Genomic DNA, 24913 nt, shown 5'->3' with positions numbered 1-24913 from the left:
ATAGATTGGAAAATGAGTCACATTCACCGTGAATCTGAGTCTTTGTTGTTCACACCAAATGAAAGGTAATTTTACAAAAATAAGGCCAAGAAAAGTGAAATATGGGATTTCATAGTTTATCAGAAGTTGGACATTTTATACTGCCAATAATTCAGCATAATGTAGTCTCAAGCCACGCTGTACACTGCAGTGTGTGTGTGTGTGTGTGTGTGTGTGTGTGTGTGTGCAATGCTATGGTATGTCAAAGCAATGTGTTATTACAAATGTGTTACAGACAGAATGCTACTGAAATTTGTTTATAAATGGTGTTATTTTATAAAGAGAAGGACGTTAAGGTCTTAGGTGAAATAATCTTTTCGTGCTCCCATCCAGGTCTTACTCCCCACAAATCTCCCATTTGCCACACATTTTTACTTTGTCTTCAGACTTCCTTTCCTCCCTCTCTGTAGTCCTTTTATTTTCCTTACTTCTTTCTCTAACCTTTAGTTCTCTATGCATAAAGTGTTCCATTTATTATGATTCCAAACAATCATTATTTATTAAGTAATAATTCATCACTCAAGGATGTTCATAACTGTCAATCAAGCCTCTTGATTGGCCTGAAAAAACTCACGTTATTATTCTGAATTTATTTTCTCTCCAACACAAAACTTTGACTTGCAACATTGATTCCAGCAATGAAAAGCCACTTACAATGCGCTCACCTTCCTGTGAAATGGTCTGACAGGATCTGAACTCATTGGATGTCGCGCCCTGGGAGATTAGGTCACATTCCTGAATGTACACACACAAACATTCATGTGTGTAGAAATGCATTAGTGTGGGAAGGTTTGAGCCCAACTTAAGGGAAAGCAGAGAAGACGCTGCAGCTGTCAGAGAATAGATACTAGATAATAGACTAAACTCCAAAAGGAATGCTGCTTGAGAAGGATCTGGAGCACAAGTGAAAGATTAGTCTTAGGAAGGAAAAGGGGTACTTCTTCTTTGAAACAGAAGGGGAGATAGGGGAACCAGTAGAGAGAGGAGAACCTTTGAAGTAAACGGAAAAGAAATTGAACGAAATCATGTTAGGTGGCATCTGTTTCTTGGTGAAACATTGAGAAGTCAGTCTTGAGAACAGGAAAGGATTCATTAGACTGAAATACATACTATATTAGTCAGGGCTCTGCAGAGAAAAAGAACCAATAGGGGAGAGAGAGAGACTGTGTGTGTGTGTGTGTGTGTGTGTGTGTGTGTGTGTGTGTGTGTAGGCTGGAGACCCAGGAATAGCTGATGTTGCAGCTCAAGTCCAAAGGCTGTCTGCTGGCAGAATTCCTTCTTGCTCAGGGGAGATCAGTCTTTGTTCTCTAAAGGCCTTCAGCTGATTAGGTGAGGCACACTCACATTATGGAGGGCAATCTGCTTTACTAAAAGTCCACCAATTTCAATATAAATCTCATTCTCACAGAAAAAAAAACAGCCTCACAGAAACATCCAGAACAATTTTTGACCTAATATCTAGGCACCATGGCCTAGACAAGTTGACACATAAAATTAACTGTCGCACATATGTTCCCTTAGCTGCATAACTCCAAGTTCTTCAAGAATCAATTCGCCCATAATCTTTTCCTCAGGAAGCCTTCCCATAAACCCATCTTCAGATGGGAGTTTGCCTCAATGAACTGAATTCCCAGACTACCCCTGTCTAATGCCTCCTACTAGAATCTAAATACCTGGGGATTTAGATTCTAAATCCTAAAATGTCATCTCTAAATCCCAGTACCTAAAATGTCTCCAACTATATTATAGGCACTCAAGAAAAAGTTGATAATGAATGAAGGAATGAATTGCTTTTAATTTATGTCTGTCAGTTTTACTACATAGTAAACTCCTCGAAAGCAGGGACAGTCTTAATTACTTTTTTATACTCAACACCTAGCACAAATTAAGAGTTCCATAATGCTTACGGAAGGAATATATGGATAAGTGACTTACAAAATGCTTACTGGGTATTTTTTCTCGTCCCTGATTACTTCAGTTTTATCCCAAATATTTAAATAGTACATTTTGAAGAATTTACACAGATTTGCATTACTCCATGGAGAAATTATACTAACAACTAGGATTATAAATCAGAAAACGCTGGTGGTAGGACTCAGACATCAGCAGTTTTTAAAGTCCTGCAGGTGACCCCAGTGGTTGGGAATCCATGTCCTACATACAGTTAAAGTGGGGAGGAGGTTAAGGAAGGTTGAAAACGTAAAGTATGTCTGTGGATGTCAGGACTATATGGGGATACCAAGTTTACGAGGTGTGGTATAAAATACGGTGAATGCTGCTGCCAAGTGCCATCCAACAGAAAGGCAGGGATCTTCAATATGGAAAGCGGCACGTCGAACCTTAGTAACAGTGTGTGACAAGTTTCAACTAGTTTGGTGCAGTCAGTTGGGTGTAAGCTACTGTTGAGAGAAGGTGTGTTTTAAAGTGTGCCGTAAATAATGAATCACCCACAGTGCATTAATATGAAATATTGTTTCAACTGCAAAAAAGTGCTACAGAAACACACCAAATGTTAAAAATTACTTTATGGTGATACTGCAGTTACCATTAAGATGGTTTACAAGTGGTTCAAGCAATTTCATAATGGTTGTGAATTGATTGAAGATGAGGAGAGATCAGGACATCCTTCAACATAAAAACCCAAGAGAATGTTGAAAGAGTAAGTGAAATGATTAGATCAAATAGGCAATTGACTATTAGGGAAATTTCTGAGGATCTGAACATCTCCTATGGTTCTGTTCAAAGCATTTTAACAACAGATTTGAACATGAAGCGAGTGAGTACAAAAATTATTCCATGCGTTTTTGACTGTCGAACAAAGCAACAGCGTTTGTCAATTTCGTTGGAGTTACACAATTGTGCTGCATCAGATTCCAGCTTTTTAAAGCATGTCATCACAGGATATGAACTTGGGTCTCTGGTTATGATCCTGAGACCAAGGTTCAGCGTTCTCAATGGAAATCACCCAGTTTTCCTTGTGATAAAAAGGGGCATCAATCAAGATCTAACATCAAGATGATGTTAATTGTGTTTTTTGACTTTGATGGAATTGTGTGAGCTGAGTTTGTACCCAGGAACACTACAGTGAACTCTGAATATTATGAGGGCTTATTAGAGCATTTAAGAAATGATGTACATAGAAAACGGCCTGAAAAATGGACAAATGATGACACCCTCCTTCATGACAACACTTCGTCTCACACATCGCTTCTGGTACACGGCAATTTCTGTTAAATAAAAACATTACAGTGTGTCCTTTTCTACCTTATTCACCTGATCTGGTACCATGTGACTTCTGGCTTTTCCCCAAAGTCAAAATGACCATGAAAGATAAATGTTTTGAATCGATTCAGGGCATCAAGGCAGCCACAACAGCACAACTAAAGACACTCATGAAAAAGAACTTCCAGAACTGCTTCAGAAAGTGGCAAGAATAACGGGATAAGTGTGTCCGAAGCAAGGGGGAGTATTTTGAAGGGGATTAATGGCAATGTGTCTTTTACTGTAATAATTTTTTTTTAATTTAAACATTCACTGTATTTTTTTATTACTCCATGTATGTTCTATCCACCACAAAAGTGATTCTCAACCATAATTGCACAGTAGAAGCACCCAAATCTATTCCCCATTTAAGATCTGTTATATCAGAATCCCAGGTAAGAGGTACAAGAATCAGTATGGTATTTAAAATCCCACTAGTGTTTCTAAAGTGCTGCAAGGGCTGAAAACCACTATCACCAACATAGATCCCTCTCCATTTTGCCAACGCTAACACTGGACTCCAGGTGCTCTCATCCAGAAAAAGTGACTTGACTCAATCAGTTTGTGAATGATCTGCCTTAAATTCAGATAAGGGAGCCTGAATGGTCAAACATTTGCCAGATAATTTGAGGTGCTCTTAACAGATGCTCGCTTTGATGTTAGCAAGAATTTTGTCTGTAGTTACTTGGAGGTAATAGAATAGGTTACACCACACCTAGACTCTGACTCTCCCTGAAGGGTTCTGCTCAGTGTCACTCTGCCTTTGTGGGTTTTATAACACAGCTGGTGCTGTATACATCCTCTCCTTTTCCAAAAATAGGTGATACTGGAATACACACACACACACAGAGACACATACACACACACACACCCCACACACAAATGAGACAGGGCATGGTAGATCTCATGAAGCAATTGTTAAATTTAACCTCAGGTGTTCTTCTATTAATTTGGGGAAAGAGGACCCATTTTTCTTTGTATTATAAAAACTTTCAGCTAATATCCATGGTCACCAACTTCCTGTGAAATAAAGTGCATTTGTGCAAGTCCCTGAAATCATATCAAAATTCAGTCAGGTATTTTGATGCATGATATGTATGTAAAATCATCAGTTTAATCTCAATCCCAGTAAAAAAGATTAAGGGGAAAAACCATAAAAATAGATAATGTAAAGTAGTTCTCTATGCTGGCTGCACATTAGAATTTAGGAGGACTTTTTAAACAAACAGATTGTCACAACTCACCCCCTAGACAGTGATTAGATTGATTTCTTTGGTCCATTTTGGGCCCAGTCACTGTTAATTAAAAACTCCCTCGGTGAGTTTCCATTGTCACAGAAGATGGGTATTAAATGAGAGAAAATTCTGATTCACATATTTACTGTCAATGGTGGTAATGATGATAATGATAATAACTCTAATTGAATTTGTTATGTACTAAGCAACTTTTTCAAGTGTTTTACATATAGTAACTCATTTAATACATGGCTATTTTATAAGGGCAATATTATTACAATCTTTTTGCAGACAAGAAACAGATATAGAGATTATGTAACTCAGTGCAGGACTGGGCAAAGATAGACTGCAAATCCAGAGTCTGGCTCCAGGACCCCATACTCTTACAGCCTCCAATGATATCATGAAATAAACCAGATTATGTTGCCCCAGCTCTCCTATCAGTCCCCTTTCCCTCTTCTTGATTTCTGCAGTCTAACCTTGGTACAGGTTCAACAACCCCATTATTTATTAGGTGACAAGGACCATGAGATTCCTCCCCACTGACATTTAACTCCCACACTTACGGTGTTTACCTAGCCAAGGAAAAGCACCAAGTCTTCAAGATTCAAGGAAGTACTGCTAGGTGATTAATCTGTTTTGGAAAAGGAACCTCTTTGTTTCTCAATACAATGGAAAGAATTTAAGGCTTTGGAATCAGACAGATACAAACTCAAATTATGTACCTTTATTACTAATCCTAGGGCTTGGTGCCAGTAATTTAATCTGACACTCAGTTTTTTAATCCGTTAAATGGAAATAGTACTTCCTAAATCATAGTATTTTAAAGGAGTAAGTGGAATAACATATATAAAGCTCCTTTGTATGTGTGGACACTCAGTATATATGGTCTACCTTTTCTTTTACTATGCTCCCATTCCACATACACAATTAGCTTTGCACCCAGCAACTCTTGTACAGCTTCTACATTTTTGCTTTCCTTGATTCTTTTAACGTCTGTATTTAAAGGTTTGTATGGGACCCTTTAGGAGCCTAAAAATATTAGGAACAAAAATGCCTCTTAAAACCTTATCTAACTTAAAGAAGAATGAAATCTCACCATTTGGCACGATATGGATGGACCTAGCGAACATTAAGCTAAGTGAAATAAGTTAGACGGAGAAAGACAAATACCGTATGATCTCACTTATGAGGGAATCTAAAGAATAGAATAAATGAACAATCTAATCAGAAACCATCGCAGAGATGTAGAGCAAAAAACTGAGGGTTGCTAGATGGGAGGGGTGTGGGGATGAGGGAAAAGGTAAAGGCATTAGAAAGCACAAATCAGTAATCACAAGATTTTCACAGGGATACGAAAGACAGTTTGGAGAATATAATCAATGATGTTGTAAAGATTTTGTAGGTTATCTGATGGACACTTATCTTATTAGGGAGGCCACTTCAGGGATGGTGTAAATGCCTGACCACTGCGCTGTCCACCTGAAGCTGAAGCTGAATAACAATGAATGTCAACTATAATTTAATATATATGTATACTCACAGGATGTGGAGTACAGCATAAGGAATAGAGTCGGTAAAATTGTAACAGCTATATACGATGTCAGGGGTAGTAGATTGGACCTCCTTGCAGGCTAACTTTATAATTATAAAAATAACTTTGAAATGTACCAACTACCAATCTATCCATATGCCTAAAATCTCCACTTTCGGATTTCACGCGAGGAACTGTTAGAAGATACTACATTTGTCTAAATGAAGCATGTGTCCCCTTATTTTGTTTACACAGGATGAAATAGTAACAACCAGTACTATTAATATGCATAATAGAAGCAGGTGAAGGACTGGAAAAAGGGCAGGTACATTTTTTAAAATTAGTTTCAGGCTTACAGAACAACATAATGATTAGACATTTACACCCTTCACAAAGTGATAACCACCCTCCCCCAATCTACTACCCTTCTGACATGTTATATAGCTGTAACAATACCGTTGACTATATTCCCTATGCTGTACTCTACCTCCTGTGACTATATATTTATATATTTATTTTATATGTATATATTTCATAGTTGACATACAATTTTATTCTACTTCAGCTTCAGTTGGCAGGTACATTTTTTCTGACAAATAAAATCTTACTTGAACTCACTTCAACTATGTGTTAAACTATAGAGAAAAAGAGGTTTTGGCGAGCCAAAATAGCGTTTGAAGTTTCAAATGTGTCTAGATGCTGTATTGTTCCTGAAAAATGCCTGTTTTTCTTAATGTTATTTTGGTCTGGTTAATCAAGTCATAATATACTTTTGCTAAGAGTCCAATCAAATGGAAATCATTCTTTTTTATAGATTTGTGACTATTCAGGGACATGGCTGATCCTCCTATCTTCGGTAGAACATTTCTCCTCTCTCTCTACACACTTTCTTCCCTCTACAGTTAATTTCCAGTGAAATTTATTTCATTTTCTTGATAACAATTCAGTTCTTAGTTTCTTGTCAACCTTTTGAAACTTACTTTAAATCTTTGCATTTTTTTACTCTAAAAGTGCACGATTGCCTTGAAGAGTTTCAATATAACATGTAAGCTCTTTTATCTTCTCTAGCTAATTCATTAGCTATTTGATTATTTTTTTCAAAGGTTTGTATGGAAGCATTTCCTTGACGGCACACATGCGTCTTCAAAGCTTCTCATCTAAGTGGTCTCCAATTTCTGACCCTTACATTATGTGCAGCTCCTAGTACCTGTCATCTGCGTGGTCTCCGAAAATAGCAAACATATCTATCATATTCAATGAGTGTTCAGTCAGGTTCTGGATCTGATAATCCTTCTTCTCATGTAACGAGAAACATGCCTTTGAGTTTTCAACCTTTTTTTCTCCTGCTCACTGAGTTCACGCATACATTTTTGTTTTTGTTTTTGTTTTGCCCATTCTTTATCTTCATATAAAAGTAGTTTTAAACTTTCCTAAGATTGGGTTTTTTTAATCAAATTTTTTCTTTAGTACTACCTATAGTTGTATTGTACTCTTCTAACATAAAGTTTAAGATTACGGAATCACTTGGGATGCATTAAGTGCATTCTAATTTATCCTTCAGTGATTCTGTTTTGTCCTTCTTGTGTTGTCAACCATCACCTCATCTTGTTCTGGATATTTAGATTGCTTTTCCCCATTTTTTTTCTTAGAAAGTCTATTTTAACCTCAATAAAAAGTAGGACCTATTCCATTTAAAAATAACTGTCACCATACTCAGCATTTCAGATAACTTTGTTTCAAGTCTGGCCTCCAACAAAGGTCTCCAGTGCTTCATTATCTTTCATAAAATGCTAGAGCCTGTCACATATTTTAACTTTTTCTTCATCTAGGACAGAAAACACTCTGTCAAGCTCTTTATTTCTATGCAAGATTTTAGCTATATGAGATGCAAATGATAGCTGGTAATATATCATCATCTCCCAGGGAAGTTTTGAGTCCTGGACCTGGACTCACACCTGAAGGTATAGTGCTCACAGCCTTGCACAGCGTCTCCAGGATAAGCCTGTAGTAAATCTGTGTGCCCGTTAGTGTTTCCTCTGTGGCACAAGTGGCTGCCACACAGCTGCAGGTTTCTGGAGTCCCATTGGCCACAACAGACTGCACGTAATCAAGAACATGCCACTCAGGACCCAAGGCAGCAACTGCCAATCAAGACAAACCAGCAGAGAGTGAGTCAAGGATGTGGGCAGCTTTCCTCTCTTGTCCCATCATGGAACACAAAGAAAACCATCTACAGTGTTTCCCCGAAAATAAGACCCAGCTGGACAATCAGCTCTAATGCGTCTTTTGGAGCAAAAATTAATATAAGACCTGGTATCATATCATATCATATAATATCACATCAGATCACATCATATCATACCCGGTCTTATAGTAAAATAAGACCGGGTCTTATATTAATTTTTGCTCCAAAAGACGCATTAGAGCTGATTGTCCAGCTAGGTCTTATTGTCGGGGAAACATAGTATGTCTTATCATACTGTGAACCTTCCAAGCTTGCTGGCTATCAGGAAATTCTCCTGCCCATGTCATATGCTAAGGTTCCTTCTTCTCAGACTTCTAGACTACAGTCCAAGCAATGAATCCTGCCTTGAAAGGTCTCCCCGAAACACACCCTACCCCAGTTTATTATTGGGCAGAAATAGTGTGTGTGTGTGTGTGTGTGTGTGTGTTGGGATACACAGCCTTAAAAGAGTTTTTGCTTGCTTTTAAATAATGATTATAGATTTGTCTTTTTTACCTTTAATTCTCTCAATTTTTGCTTCATGTATTTTGACACTGTTTTCAGTTGTATATCTTCTTGATGAACTGATTTATTACTATAAAATATCCCTCTTGATCTCTGATAATACACCTTATTGGAGTCTAATGTGTCCAATCTGTGTTAATATAGGCACACTGACATTTTTATAGTATATTGTTTTGTACTCCTTTGCTTTCAACCAATTTGTGTTTTTATATTTAAAGAATATTTCTTTTTAAAAGCACATCATTTGGTTATGCTTTTTTATTCAGATTGGTAATTGAGTGTTTATTCCATTTACATTTAATCTAATATTTGCTATCATTAGATTTAACATTTAAGTCTACCATTTTGGTGTTTGTTTTCGGTTTGTCTCATCCGTTCTTTGTTCTTGTGTTCCTTATTTATTTGCCTTCTTTTGAGTTAATTAATATTTTACTATTCCATTTTTCTCCTTTATTGATTTGTTCATTATATCTCGATGGAACCGTTCTTTTTCAGTAGTTGTATCTTGAGATTATACTGCATGCACCTTTAACTTATCATTGTCCACCTTCATATAACTGAACTAAAAGAACAGTCTTAAGAACCCCTTACAAAAGTATAATTCCATTTATTCACTGTTCTTTGTTTCGTTGTTGTTATGTATTTTATTTACTCATAGGTAATAAATGCCACACATATTACTATTTTTGTTTTAAATGGTCAGGTAGATAGTAATTTTTTCAAAGGCCTTTGATAACTTACCTGGACATTGATCCATTTATCCATTCTATTGCTTTTCATGCTTTTGTGTAGCCAAGCTTTCATCAAGAATAATTTCCCATGCAAATGGCAAATAGACATATGAAAAAATGTTCAACATCACTAATCATCAGAGAAATGCAAATAAAAACCACAATGAGATATCACCTCACCCCAGTCAGAATGGCTATCATCAAGACAAATAGTAACAAGTGTTGGAGAGGCTGTGGAGAAAAAGGAACCCTCATACACTACTGGTGGGAATGCAGATTGTTGCAGCCGCTATGGAAGGCAGTGTGGAGGTTCCTCAGAAAATTACAAATAGAATTACCATATGACCCAGCAATCCCCCTCCTGGGTATCTACCCAAAAAATCTGAAAACATCCATAAAGACATGTGTGCTCCAATGTTCATTGCAGCTTTATTTACAGTGGCCAAGACATGAAAACAACCAAAATATCCTTCGATAGATGAATGGATAAAGAGGTTGTGGTATATATACACACAATGGAATACTATTCGGCAGTAAGAAAAGATGAATAATACTATTTGTGACAACATGGATGGATCTTGAGATTATAATGCTAAGCGAAATAAGTCAGACAAAAAAAGTAGAGAACCATAAGGTTTCACTGATATGTGGTATATAAAATATAATTTCCCTTCATCTTGAAAAACTTCCTTTCCCATTTCTTGTAGTACATGTTTGCTAGAAATGAGTTCTCGCAACTTTTGCCTGTCTTATTTCACCCTCATATTGAAAAATATTTTTATTGAACAGAGAAATCTATATTAGCAGGTGCTTTCCTTCAGCACTTTGTAGATATTGCATTGTCTTATGGCATCCAGTGTTTTAGAAGAAAAATCACAATATTCTCAAAGTTGTTTCCTGTGTATGATGTATATTTTTTTCCTCTGGCTGCTTTTAACATTACTCTTTATCTTTGTTTTTCAGCATTTTAATTATAAAATGACTCAGTGTATTATTTTTTTATTGGTTGTTTTGTCTATTTGTGGGTTTGTTATTACATTTCTGCTGCTTGGGTTTCATTTAGCTTTTTTCTACATGGGTTAAAATCCTTCAATTTTGGAAAATACTCACCTATGACTTCTTCAAATGTTTGCTCTGCCCCATTTTCTCTCTCCTATCCTTCTTGGGCTCCAATTACACATGTGTTAGACCATCCATTGGATATTGTGTTATAGTCACAGATTTTTCTGTTCTATCTTCTTCACTTTTTTTTCTCTTGTGCTTCAATTTGGAGGATTTTATTGACCTGTTTTAAATTTTGCTGATCCAGTCTTCTGATATTCAGTCTACTATTCAGCCTACTGAATCAATCCTGTATTTATGGTACTGGAATTTTCATTTATACCATTTCCATTTGGTTCTTTCTTATTGTACCCATATCTCTACTGATATTCCCCAACAGATAATGCATGTTTCCTCCGTTTTCATTATATCCTTTTAACATATTTATCATAGCTTTAAAAAAAAAAATATCCTTGTCTGCTAAGTCCAACATCTGGGCCGTCCGTGGATCTGCTTCTATTGCTTATTTTTTATTTTCATTAGGAGGTCACTTTTTGTTGTTGTTGCTTCTTCATCTGTTCTATAGTTTTTACTGTATATCATTCTTTATGGGTAAAAGCATAGTAGTAAATAATATTTACCCCCAGGAAAGGGCTCAATCCTTTCTCTATCAGGCTGCTAGTGTGTGTGTGTGTGTGTGTGTGTGTGTGTGTGTGTGTGTGTGTGTTTGGCAGGGGGATAAAGGGTACTGAATCAATCTAATATGTACTAGATCTGAACCTGACCTTTGCTACAACTTTAGTTAAATTCAGTACACCTTTGGCTTTAGATATATTAAGGAAGGAAATATGTCTTTCCCTTTACTAGACAGAACTTGGAAATACTCCAGAGATGTCATCATGCCTAGCCTAGCTGACATTTCTTAACCACAGGAGATCTTTCCCTCCTTTATCCTCCAGCCCCCAATTGTTCAGTCCTAAAGACATCTCTCTCCACAATGTTCACCTGACCCCCAGCTGTTTGAGAGCTACTGCAGTGAATGGAGTGAAGACCTTGTGTACCTTGAGAGTATCTTTGTCAGGTATTCTGTCCTGCCCTAGCCTGTCTCAACCACCCCCAAACACTCAGTGAAAGCTTGCATGAAACAGCAGGCAGACAATTACAGATTCTTTCTGTGGTTTGGGTGCCTCAGGATTATAATATATGATACCAGCCCACTTGCAGCTGTTAAAAGTTTGTTAACAGTTGGGCTGGATTTTCTTACATCTGTCCTCTCCTCCCCTCCCACCATGTGTTAAGGGTGCTCTTCCTCTCACCATGTCCCTAGGAGTCCTAAAATCTAGAATTCTTCTCTCCAGTAAAGAGATAATCCCATTTTGGAAATTAATTTATCAAGGTTTCTTTGCATCTTCAGCTCTTTAATAGGTTATTTCATACCCACTGCATCTACCTCCCCACAAGCAGTCACACTCCAGCCACCCCTTTGTCTTCGAGGTGTACATACCAGAGGCAGATCCACCTTGGGAAGGAGACCTAGAAGCAGTCTTAGGGTCTTTTGAGCAAGGAACTCTAGGGTTCCAAGCACCCAGAACATGGTGTAGAAGAGGGTCACTGGTTGTTCTTCTAACCTAACCCATAGCTTTGTGAGGAAAAATACAGGTAGAAGATGACTAGAGTAACAAGGCCCTCTGAAGTGTGAAATCAAGGGAAGGGTCTTCCCCACTTGCTTGGCTAATGCTAAGGGAAGTACTACTGATTACATAGTAGAGATAAAGAGTGCAAATGTGGAAGGAAAATAAAAGATACTAAGGATGACCTTTGACCCTTTGCCGAGGGCCAACTCTCTTAGCTGTAGAAATAATAAGATGTATACATTTCCTCTTCAATATTGATGGGATACATATTCTTGAAGAAGTAGGGTCCACTATATCTTCTAGAAAGCCAATGTCTCCAGAATGACATACGCATTTTATAAGGAGCAGAAGTAGTGCCTAAGATGATTTGAGACAAAGCTTGCCTCAAATAACAAAATATACAGATGTGGCCCATATTATTAGGTTGGTGCAAAAGTGATTGCGGTTTTTGCAATTTTAACCTTTTAAACCACAATTACTTTTGCACCAACCTGATAGAATAACTATGACAACTTAAAAGGGAGATGACTTCACTATCAGATTTTACATTGCCGTCCAACCAAAAACAAACACAAAATGACTGCCAAGATAATTCACTTGCCTTGACTGCGTTATGGTTTAACTGATAGTTTAGACAAAACTTCAGTTATAAAAGAAATTTATTTTCACCTTTTAAGATACATAATTTTTGCATGTGAAGGAATTATTTGTAATTATATGTGTTCCTATATTTAATTCCACAGGGACAGAGGTGCCTGAAAGTTTTAATGTAAGGGGACCACAACCCACTTCAGAATAAAGAGATAATTTTATTTTAATTAAATGTTATTGTTCACTGTGGCTGATATAGATAATTGTATGCTTTGCTGGGATTTAACTTTCATTTTAACATTGGATATACTTGTGGAGAATTATGAAATATTATGTTGCCTCAGATATAAATGCTGAATTTGTTGGGATCATTTTCGAGAGAGGTTCATTTATTCCCTTTTTAAAGCAATGCTGAAGAGTAAAGACAGAGAATTACAGTTGAAATAGAGGATGGCGCACATACTTAATTACACACTCTCCCTTCTAAAGTAGCCATATACTGACAGCAAGGAAAAAATACTCACTAGACTAAAGAAAATGGGAGAATGTAGAACAGCAGAGAACAATTGACATGTTTTTTGGAACATGGAAAGGGAATGGCTGAGTCATACTGAGTGAGCTAAGCAGAGATGTGCAAACCCAGGTGCCTGCAGAGGAGATGCTAACAGGATGGAAATGGAGACTCCCTAGAGAACCGTGGAAAAGCTCAAGGGCTGGAGGCAAAAGGGACTCAGAAGCTAAGGGTAACAGGTGGAGCTGAATACAGGACTTGATTGAATGTCTTAAAAAGAGCAGTTGAACTCCCAAATCCCCTCCTCAACCATGTGCAGCCTGGCAACCACCCCTCCTTCACCCTACAGGAGACATGGTAGGGGGCATTATTCTCTGAAGTAACTTAACTTGGCTACAAACTCAGCAATATTGGAAACAGTAGCAGGTGGGGGTGAGGAATAAAACTGCAGTCTGGTAGATTAAGTAGAAATCTGCATGCTCATAATAAACTCCCCTCCCTTTCAAGCCTTCTTACCCAGCTTTGCTCCCAGGACACTGGTAACCAGGCTTGTCCCTCCTACATAGACCATTGGAGGGGAGCTTCTCTAGAAGATCTGACTACCCAAGCAGGGAGAAATCTAGTTACACCGAAAGAGTTTCAGGTTCAGCTTTGTCTAATTGCCTATGGTAACATCCAACCGTGTTTCCCCGAAAATAAGACCTAACCAGAAAATAAGCCCTAGCATGATTTTTCAGGATGACATCCCCTGAACATAAGCCCTAATGCGTCTTTTGGAGCAAACCTTAATGTAAGACCCGGTCTTATTTTTGGGGAAACACGGTCACATCTACTGTACATTGTGTAAACATATAACTAAGAAGTACCAGATGTGGTGGAAAGTCTCTAACATAAAAGAGACCCAAACAAGCAAGTAAGAAATTGAAAGAAACAAAGACTTCAGGGAAGAGGTAAAAGCTTTTTTAAAAAAAAAAATAAAATGTATATTCACATAGATATTAGAAAAGAAATTGTGTCCATGAAACAAAACATGGTATTATCAAAAAGGAATAATTGGAGACAAATAGAATTCTTAGATATTAAACATATGTTAGCAGAAATAAAATATTCAACAGAAGAGAGATGTCAGGAATTATTCCAGAGAGGAGGTGACAGAAAGAAGATGAATAGAAGAAAAAAGATAATAAAATTAGATGATCAGTCTAAGGGGTCCAACATCCAACTAAAACTAGAGTAGTTTCAGAATGAAAGAACAGAGGAAGTAGAGCTCAGAAATTGATGAAGAAATATAATACAATTTTCCAGTATTAGAAGATATAAATAAAATTTCCTTGAGTTTTAAACACAATCAGTGGGGAAAGGAGGATATGATACCAAAGAATATCATCATGAGATATTAGAACACCAGGAATAAAGAAGAAATAAATGGATCAGGGAACAGAATAACTCCCCAATAACAACACTAGAAACTAAAAGACAGTGAAGAAATTCCTTGAAATTTCTGAGGGAAAAGTATTTCTCAACAATGAATTCAATATCAAGTCAAGCTAACAATTAATGGAAGAAGAAAATAAAGATATTTTGAAGTGTTTACATTCTCCACAATTTTATGTTTCAAGTATCTTTCTCAGGAAGCTACTGGAGTATATGTTTCCCTCACATACGCATGAAGGAGTCCATCAGGGACGAGTAGAACAAAGAATTCAAACAGGACCCAACACTACAGAAAGGCAAAGGGCAGTCCCAGGATGACATCTCAGTAGCACTATTATCTCATAAAGGACGGGGGTGGGAGGCAGAGATACCTGAAAAAAATAACTTACGCATTTGTCTATATTAAGGCAAATGTTACATATCTATTGGAGAGCTTTTAAAAATTAAATGATGGGACGATAGAAAATTAAGCAAGCAGGGGGCCGGCCCAGTGGCTCAGGCGGTTAGAGCTCCATGCTCCTAACTCCGAAGGCTGCCGGTTCAATTCCCACATGGGCCAGTGGGCTCTCAACCACAAGGTTGCCAATTCAATTCCTCAAGGCCCGCAAGGGATGGTGGGCTGCGCCCCTGCAACTAGCAACGGCAACTGGACCTGGAGCTGAGCTGCACCCTCCACAACTAAGATTGAAAGGACAACAATTTGACTTGGAAAAAAGTCCTGGAAGTACACACTGTTCCCCAATAAAGTCCTGTTCCCCTGCCCCAATAAAATCTTAAAAAAAAAAAAAAAGAAAATTAAGCAATCAAAAATATGACACAACTACCAATGTCAAGGAAAAGATAACTCTAAAAGAAAGGCAATAGAACTATAAATCCCATGTGGTTTACATATAAACAATATATACATAGCCAAAATAATGTGAACACCGATTAGTGCTTGACCTAAAGTTGTGTGTGTGTGTGTGTGTGTGTGTGTGTGTGTGTGTGTAAATGAAAAAAGGAGGGAGGAGAGAGTTAGAGAGAGTTAGGGAGAGAGAAATACATACTAGAGGAAGTATGTATAAGAACTAAATCCTTATCTTCCATACTAGCAGACCAATAGATAATATACAATTTGAAAAATCAAAACAATAGGTGCATGAGAGTATTACTTAGGAAAATGGGATGATCATCACAACTAACAGTTAAGAGTTTAAGGTGGTGGCCTCTGGGATTCAAGGGTGGGACATGCTTTTAAGCTCTATCATTTTATATGGCTTCTAAACTATGTGCATGAATTCTTTTTAATATATCAGAGTTACATTTAAACACAATGCTGAGTGCAGTGAGTACTAGAACTCAGTGGATTTTCAAGCTGTGCTTCCCAGGTTCCTGGACATTTCCAGAAGGGATCTGGGTGGGAGGGGCCACAGGCCTCGCATCTGAGTTTCTGCTAAAAGAGCTATGCCTTGTCATTGCTATGTCTCAGTGAGGTATTTCCTTTGAATAAAGGGTTCCATAGCAAAACAACAACATCAAGAAACAAGTTTGACAAGCACTGATTAGTCATATGCTCATCTGGAGAAAAATTGCTCCCAAGTGAAAAAGCTGAGTATAATAACTACCAGACTCATCCAGTTTGGCTATCACCTGTCATTTTCTTTTACCATACAAAGCAGAATTGTCCTATGTCAAACTCTTGATAAATCTCAAGAAACTTAGAGTAGAACTGTTCAGATTTCAAATATGGATTGGACATAGGATTATGAATATCTGCACAGCTTTGAATATATTTTTGTTTTGCTCCCAAATCAAATTGCACCCTCACTTCTTAAGAGACAGCAGATATGGCACATGCTGCCAGAGTTCAAATAGGGGTATCTCTCTATCTCTAGGATGATATTGGAAATTCTAGTTTTGCCAGTAATAGACATGTTTATGATTGTGCTCTAATTAGGGTTGATTTTGGTCCCACAAAGGAAAATGTGTCCCTACCCAGCTTAAGGGAAAAGATACAAATAAAATCTTTGTTTTTAATACTGAGGATGATCCCATCTTTTGTAAATGTGTGGTATTGATTGTTTCCTGGGCTATAGAGTCTCTCAAAAACAAAATGTCCTTAACTTGGTAAGTTTAATTTAGGGAAAAATCAAATGCTGAAACAAATACTCCTGATTCCCACAGTCAACCAATTTCTTTCTCTCCTTCTCTCTCATCCCTTCCTACCCTCTACAAGTGTGAAATGTTGTACTTCTTCTGTAGGCTTCTATTATTTCTCTATCTAAACTAACTAAAAACTTCTTTGCTTTACAGTTACATATAATTTTATATAAAGTTGATAAAAATATAACAAATATAGATTTATTCATTTTATAATTTTTATATATCTTACTGTCTATGCCTATCTCATTTGAGGTTGACCACAATTCTTTGAAATATGTATTACTATTCTCCTTGTAGAGATTAGGAAACGGTGGCCCTTAAAGATGACTTATCCTAGGTTGCACAGTTAACAAGGGTTAGAGACAAAAGAAATCTATATTTTTGGAGTATTGTTCTACTTGGGCCAAACACCTCTCTATTAATAAAAAGGCTAATCTTTACCAAAGCACACATATAATGTAAAAAATTCAAGATTACATATATAGGTTGCCAACTCATCCTGGTTTGCCTGGGACTTTCTTGATTTCAGCACTGAAAATCCTGCATCATCGAAATCCAGTCAAATGGGTATGGTTGGTTATTTTACATAAAGTGCTCAGCCCAAAAGACTGTAGTACATAGAAATACCCATCATGGCAAGTGAGACAGATATAGAAAATGAAATGCAAGTAGAGAAAAATGATTGAGAAAGTATATGCACCTCGTATTTAGACAAGGGTGAAGATGATTTCTTACCCTTATCAAAGAAAACCAATGTTAGCAACCATAACAACCTGTCAAAACAATTAGCACTAAACTTTTCAAAAATGTTTACATGATGAAATGTATCTATAGATTTTATATCCATGTCAATATTATGAAGTATCGAAAAGACACAACTTTGACACTATCAGATCTTGAAAGAGAGACGTATTAAGTGTTTCCTGAGAAGAAATCACAAAACACACCGCCAGATGTCCTAGGGCCAGATTTCCTAAACCTCCCCTTCAGATACTGGTCTCTTCAAAGTCATCCTCATCAAAGTAGCTGCTCCCCAACCTGGCTCACAGGCTGTTTTCCGTTACTAAGTATGCCAGATTTTGTTCCCCACTTTCTTCCCTTGTTGTCACTATTTCCTTTAAGATTACTCTTTTTTGGGGGGGTATTTCCCTCCATGACCTGTCTTAAAAATCAACATGCGCCTCCTTAAGCTTCTTCTGTGTCTCTTTGCACATTAGAGAGCCTCCTCATCCCCTTCCACTTCCCTCCTAACAGCCCACATGCACAACAACAGGCCCAAAGGAGAGAAATAGAGATGCCTCTTCAAAGACCAGGAGGAAAGTGAGGAAAACAGGCTACAATTATTCTTACTTGAATATTTTGAGTGTGTGTGTGTGTGTTTGTGTATCTACAAATCATTTTGTTTTATTTCCTTCTAGCCTTTATCTTTCCTTCTAGTGCCTATAGATGTTCTAATATAGTTGAAATCATGATGCATATACATTTACATGCTATGATTGTTTAATTTCAGGTGTGCAAAACAACATAATAGTTAGACATTTGCACCCCTCACAAAGTCTACTACCCCTCTGATATCATATATAGCTGTTACAATACCACTGACTATATTCCCTGTGCTGTACTCTACAACCCATGACTATATATATTAATATATATAACTATATATATATTAATATATGTAACTATATACATTTATATATAACTATATATTAATATATTATAATATATAATTATACATAATATATAGTTATGTACATTATTAATATATATTATATTAATATATTAATTATGTATAATTATATACAACATATATATAATTATATATATGTTAAAATATATATATATAAAATTAAACTTGACATTCAATATTATGCTACTTCAGCTTCAGGTGTGTAGCGCATTGGTCAGGCACCTACAGTCTATGAAATGATCCCCTGATGAGTCCAGTGCCCATCTGCCAGCCTATATAATCTTTCCAACATTATTGATTATAGTCCCTATACTGTATTTCATATCCCCATGAGTATTTTGTGACCACTGATTTGTACTTTCTCATCCCTTCTCCTTCTCCCCCATCCCCACCCCTCCTCCCATCTAGCAACCATCAGTATTGTCTCTATATCTCTGAGCCTATTTCTGTTTTGTGTGCTTGTTTATGCTGTTCTTTAGATTCCACATATAAGTGAGATCATATGGTATTTGCCTTTCCTAGTCTGACTTATATGCTATGATTTTTAACCTAAACATTAGCCCATGTCTTTCTGTTGTCATCAAAACTATCATCATTCTCAGTGTTTCTCTACCAGACATGATGTTATGATTAGCATTTCTATACATATGGCCCTTTCCATAATTAGGGCTATTATCATACCATAAGCATTCACAATGGGTGTCCATTTCATCCAATTTTTAAATTGTTAGTATTTAATAAGATTATACATAGCACGTTGCTGTTTTGAATCCCTTATCTTCTGTTTTCTAATGTTGTTTAGGTACCGTTTTTCTACTTTTTCTTGGACATTGTCTATTTTAATTACTTTACAAACAACTACTGCTTGAATTTATTAATTTTTTCATAGAAAAAAAGTCACTAGTCACCTACCCCCCCCAAAAAAAAATCCCTCATTTTTGCATTAGTAGTATCTTAGTCTATTCAGGCTGTTATAACAAAATATCATAGACTGAGTGGCTTATTAACCACAGAAATTTATCTCTCACAGTCCTGGAGGGTGGGAAGTCCAAGATCAAGCCTCCAAAACTCAGTGTCTTATGAGGGCCTGCTTCCTGGTTCACAGGGGGCTGTCTTCTCACTATATCTTCACGTGGTAGGAGTGACAAAGGAGCTTTCTGGGGTCTCTTTTGTAAGGGCACTAATCCCATTCATGAGGGCTCCACCCTCATGACTTAATCACCTCCCAAAGGCCCCACCTCCAAATACCATCCTTAATGATTGGGTTTCAACCTATTCATTTGGGGGTCCCAAATATTCAGTCTATAGCAAATAGTATATGCTTTCAAAAAATAAATGCTATGCAAAAGACAAAAAGAAAATTATCTGCAAAATCATCACCCTGAGAATATCCCCTATTCCAGTCTCTTAAGGACCACAATGAGGAAGAAAACAATAAGGGCCATTGCTTTTCTATGACCAGATTCTTCACATACATGGATGCCTAACAGATCAGCTAAGATCTGAGTCTGAACATCTTGTTCACCTGTGCAAGGAGCCTGCTACCAGCATTTGCTATCCACAGAACTGTGCTAATACAGTCTATTTCTGGAGAATGGAACAGAGATTAACTGCTTGTTCATGATAAATTGAGGGTACTTGATTTGTCAGTTACATGCCCAGTTTTCTTTGGAAGCAAGCCCTGGAAACTATTTTTCTGATCAAATACTAACTCTTACGTTAGTGCTTATGGAAGAGAAAAATAACATTTACTCATGATAAACACTGAGTTCTAGCCATTAGAAATCTTATCAATTGCCTTGTGAAGGTTACAGGGGAAAAAAAGAAGAAAAAGATTTCCATTGTGTTCAGTCAAACTTGGGTTTAGACTACTACTACTGTTGCAGACTGTTCTGGAATTTCCATGATTGGCACAGATGAAATATTAATATCAGGGGAGATAAAGTTGGGAACTGAAGGAGATGTTTGATTGATGAATGTTGCACTATAAGGAATGGCCAGTAGCAATTCAATAAAGAAAATTGTTATAGTTTACTATTTAATGTGAGATATTGGTAGAACCTAACATTTCCTTTTTTCTATATTTTTCTTGGAAGACAACAAGATTAACAAGTGATCTTAAAAATATTCACCATGTTGCTGTTTAGAGTCAGTCACTCACACAGACACAAAATGCATGATGATTTTTGGAGGCAGGGCTTCCGTGAAGGTGCACAGTACCTAATACACCTTCCATATAATCATTTGGTTAATGGCTTGAAAGGAGATACAGTTTTTTTTCTGAAAAAACAATCATTCAAAAATGCAAAACATATTTATTTAAAGTGTGAGCCAACATATAACCATTTTCCATAGGTTAAAATATGCACTTTTGAACAAGCAGTTTTTCAATTTCAACAAACATTTTTTGAGTGTCAGTTATGTGCTAGCATTCACTCAAAATACAACATAATAAATAATGTGGCTGAACGTGAACCAGACGGCCTGCCGCCACGTCTGTCCACTCTGCTTGGTTCACGTGTTTTGACACCATCCATTAGCCTCGGGGAGCAGTGTTTTGAAAGCGGAAAGAAGAAACTCAGAGACAGGCACACGTGTTCTCTGGGTGAATCTTTCTATTTATTTCTGAAGCCACTTAGATGCCCGTATCTATCATTTCATAGAGCCTGAAATTTCCTTAAGGTAATCAACTTTGGGAATAATAAGAAGAAAAGTTTCTTCCTCCTCCTTTTAATCATTTTTTTTAAGACATCAAGTAACAGGTTAAGGAGTGAGCAAGCTAATAGGATGCCAGTCTGTATGGGGCATCAAAATATCACTGAAATAAATTAGTAATATGATGCCACTTAATAATGTTTTCACTCATGTTTCCCTAAAATGATTTAATTCTAGATGTGGTAAAAGAGCACTTAGAACAGAAAATTTAAAACTAACCACAAACAAAGAGAAAGCTTTCTTTTTGGAGTCAACCTTTTGCCATTGAATAGTTTTGAGATGTCTGTACAAGTTGCAAGGAGCAGCTGCAGCCACACCACTACTCTGAGCCCGCCAGCTGACAGTTGCCTAGAGTTGGCAACCACAGCCAGCTGAAATTTGCAAACCCCAAAATGCTTGAGGTTTGATTTGATTATCGAAATTATAAATCCTTAATCAGGCCTTTCAAGAAGTTGTCTAGTCTATAAAACTGCATGTAATAAATTCACTCTTTTGATCATGAAGAGGCAAATTATTTTCAGCAGCAGATCTTTAGACTTCAGTGACCATTAAATAAATATTAAACACAAGTTTATTTAGTGATTTAAAGGGACCCCACATTATTAATCCTTGTCAGACTTTATTTGATGCAGTGTATCTTTTTCTCATTTCCATTCAGTCCTCTTCTTTCAGATATGTGTGTGTGTGTGTGTGTAGTGTGCACACACGCACACTACACACACACACACAATTTCTTTCGCAGTCCTCACTAAACTTTGTAAGACAGTCCTGGAAAAAAAGGTTTGACAGGGAGGTAGAAGTGTTTGTACCCTGTCCTCCTACTGTCTGCAATGTATAATACAGGACAACTGAAAACTGTTTTTTCACAATTCTATAAGCAAGGTTTTTTCTCTCACAGAAAAGGCACAGTTGCCTTCCAGAATATTGTCAAGCAGGCAGCATAACTGTTTCTTCCTCTAATGCAGGGGTGTCCAAACTTTTTTCAACGTTTTTTACCAATGGCCATATGCGGTAAAATACACAAACAGCCGGGCCACTCACTCGAGGTGAAGTACGTATTACCTCACCTAATTTATTTAAGTAAACTAAATATATTTTTGGAATTTGCTGCGGGCCAATTAACAATGGATCATGGGCCGCAGTTGGCCCGTGGACCGCAGTTTGGACACCCCTGCTCTAATGTGTCCCAACTCATTTGCTAATAAGGAAATTCAACTTTTAACTAAAGATTTGTCATTTCACTCTTTTCGCTGTATCCATAGCCATTTTGTGTAAAATTGTGTGTGCCTATTAAAACTTAAATGCTGTTCGGCACCAAAAATATTTGTAGTTTCCCCAAATTTTTGCTCCGTTCTCCTCAAAGTCAAGAAAAAAAAAATTCAGGAAACTTATTTGTATTGTGTGTACCTGGGAAGATTTTTCATGCTGAGTAACAGAACAAAACTTGAGCTGCCCTTGCTTTCTGCTTCCAGGAATGCCAATCAGAGAACATTCTTTTTCAGACAGCCAAGTTTGGAAGTCAGTTGGTTTCTGGCAGTAAGGAGGGGGAGGGAATGACAGGGGGTTGGGAAACAGTGATTCCTCAGGCTGATCTTCAGTTTCCAAGTGTTTCCGTAACAGCCATCAATGAAAGCAAGTCCTTTTACCCACGCAGCGACAGGTAAAAAGACAGCTGAGTAAATCAGCATTAGATGTAACAGCGGAAGCTCAGTCAGAGGGAGGAGGGGGTGAGGGGAGGACGTTTGAAAGCCTGCCATTGGTGAGTTTACCAAAGGCATCTGCCAGTGGGACTTCAATGGAATGTGAAACCAAATCATTTTCAAGTTAAAGATAGACACAGTATACACCAAGATCTAGAAGCTGGATTTTAAACTCATGTCTCTCCCTAGAATTTCAGAGTTCTGTTAGGATCTCTGTTTTAAGTAACAATTTGGTTAAAGTTTGTTCTTTAAGTGAATGTGCTAAGAATGCATATATGTTCTGGATATACTGGAATTAAAAGGATTTAAGAGATCCTGCTGTACACACTCTAGGGTAAGTGAAAAGATTGATTTTAAGGCGCATCTCCTCTGGGAAGGTTAATGTTGAATTTTTCTTTCTTTTTGTGTGAATGAAAAAGTGATAATGAAGATTTTTCCAGGGCTGTATCTGTCTTACCGTTCTTGAGATAGCTGGCATTTTACATTTTGTACAGCAGAAAAAAATAGAGTACTTCAGCTGGGTTTTGATATTTACCTTGCACATCTGTAACTTCTTACCCTTACTTACTTCTCCCCCTATTAACTCCTCCTTAAACACCCTACATTTATTGAATTACCATATCAGTAATTATATGTCACCACACAGACTGAGTGTTACTGTGTGATGACGCCACTGGATGCAACTGTATTATTGTGAGTGGAGTTATTTTCCTTGCATGGCACTATGGCACTTCCTAAATTAAAAAATTTTAAAAAAGAATGAAAACAGGAAAAATATGTAGAAAGGGGAAAAGACATACTTTCAGGTGGTCTAAAGTTCATAGGAGTCTTTAGGATATATTCTTTTTTTAAAAAGGAGAAAAACATGGCAATTTTCCATTGAAGAAAACAATTTACTAATAGAAGTTATTTTTTGGTGTTGCCTCATTAATTCCAAGCAGATTTTCCTCCTCCCAAAAAGCTGATATTTGCTAAGTAAAGGGAGACATTCTGATTATACAGAGCTTGAGAGTGGAGGAAGGAAAGAGTTGTCTAATTTGCTATTGCCACACTGTGTTTTAAGGATTTCAAAACGTTTAAAAAAAAAAAAAAGATAAACTTTAGTTCCCTTCATGTTTTGACCATGTATAGGTTTGGTTTCTTGTTTTGTCAAATGACTTCTTGGCTTTGTTCTTAGAGACAGCTTTTCCAAACTTGCACAGCATTCCTTCAGAATAAATACTGTCCATAATAGTCCCAGAGTACATGGTGTGAACTGGAAATTCTGCTTTATATGGGGAAACTAAATCTGCTGATGTTCTCGTTAGAGAGTGCGGGGCCGAAAAGCTGTTAAATTCAACTGGCCGTTTTTTGCTTGGTCAACTAGACGGGGTTCTAATGAACTAAGTTGGCTGAACTAAGTACAAACAATGAATGACTTAATATGGACGTTTTACTCAACTTTGATATGAATAAATGATATACTGTGTTACACTTCCAAAATGAAAAATGAGTGTTATATTGACAGAGTCACTTGATTTTACAACTACTGAATAACGTAGCAAGACGAAACAAAATGTAGTGTGCAGAGCTCAGTTTTGATGTCCTGTCCCTCCTTACTTTGACCACTTTCTCTCTCCCCCTTCAGCCTCCCTTCTCCCTCTGAACCCTGATGAATATCACTGCTCAGTCCCTCCTTGCCTTGCAGTCATGACCTACTTCAAGGAAACATCTGACTGTAGAGTGTTTTAAAGTCAATGCACTAAGTCCAAGGAATGTTTGCATTTCAATATAAATACCTAACCTCCAAACTGTTTAGATAATTTTGGTAAATAACAGTTAATCTTCCCTAATACTTATAATTAACCCATTAGGTTGTAAAAGTTGCTGTTAATTTTCATTTCTCTGTGAGCGGGTGATACCTTTG

The 24913-nt window shown here is 37.1% G+C and overlaps 1 protein-coding gene across 16 annotated transcripts in view; it reads left to right on the top strand.

Annotated features, from left to right (window-relative positions):
* Positions 1–24913, top strand: part of DTNA (dystrobrevin alpha) — a 355310-nt gene that overhangs the window by 74673 nt on the left and 255724 nt on the right. For 4 of the 16 annotated variants that reach the window (XM_074340144.1, XM_074340171.1, XM_074340166.1 and 1 more), the window contains exon 1: positions 22879–22967. The exons of 6 other annotated variants lie outside the window; for them this stretch is intronic. The gene's annotated coding sequence lies outside the window, so the exon portion shown is untranslated. Of the gene's footprint in view, positions 1–22878; positions 22968–23138; positions 23342–24913 lie in introns of those variants that run through there. 6 more of the 16 variants (XM_074340167.1, XM_074340165.1, XM_074340170.1 and 3 more) reach the window with 5 other exon arrangements.

This window comes from Rhinolophus sinicus, linkage group LG09 (genome assembly GCF_036562045.2).
Source record: "Rhinolophus sinicus isolate RSC01 linkage group LG09, ASM3656204v1, whole genome shotgun sequence".
Classification (NCBI taxonomy): Eukaryota; Metazoa; Chordata; class Mammalia; order Chiroptera; family Rhinolophidae; genus Rhinolophus; species Rhinolophus sinicus.
This window is presented reverse-complemented; position numbering and strand designations above follow the sequence as displayed.